This window comes from Guillardia theta, assembly GCF_000315625.1.
Source record: "Guillardia theta CCMP2712 unplaced genomic scaffold GUITHscaffold_281, whole genome shotgun sequence".
Classification (NCBI taxonomy): domain Eukaryota; class Cryptophyceae; order Pyrenomonadales; family Geminigeraceae; genus Guillardia; species Guillardia theta.
Genome location: NW_005434395.1, coordinates 1,877 through 2,500, shown reverse-complemented (window position 1 = coordinate 2,500; position 624 = coordinate 1,877).

Here is a 624-nt window from a genome sequence, read left to right as displayed (position 1 = left end):
CGTCCTCCTGTTGCTCCAGACCTGCAGACTCATTGAATCGTTGGTGCGATCTCCTTCATGCTCACCTTGTCGAAAGAAGGATACACGAGGCCTTCCATGCTAGTCGCTGCTGACTCGAGCTGAAAGGAGCAACATCAGACTCTCCTCCCTCCCTCCCTCCCTCCCTCCCTTCCAACTGCCGACATGTCAAAAACATCTTTTATATTGACTGAAATGAAAACGAATCTAAACCCCAACTAAACTCCAACTAAACTCTAACTAAACCTGTGAACTAAACCCTAAGGGCCTAAATTTACCCGGCCCGGACAACGGTGACCCCATCATTTTTTAAGTAACTTTTGTTTAGTTGGCTGCCGGTAGACCGTGAATGCATGCTAGTCAGCTCCGAGCGAAGGTTTCTACCCTCAACGAAGAGCTCTCGAAGCTCGGGCTCGTCCAGCATGGCTTCATGTTCAAGACGCTGGTGAGGGCGAGCCATCTCCAGAAGCTGCGCTTCTTCCTCCAGGGGTCATCTCCGTTTCTCCCGCGGGTCCAATCACAGATTCGTCGCTTTGACCTCTCTGTCCACCTGGCGCTTGCGAGGTTCAAGCGGGAGCTTCCGCATAGTCGGGGAGGGGACGAGTT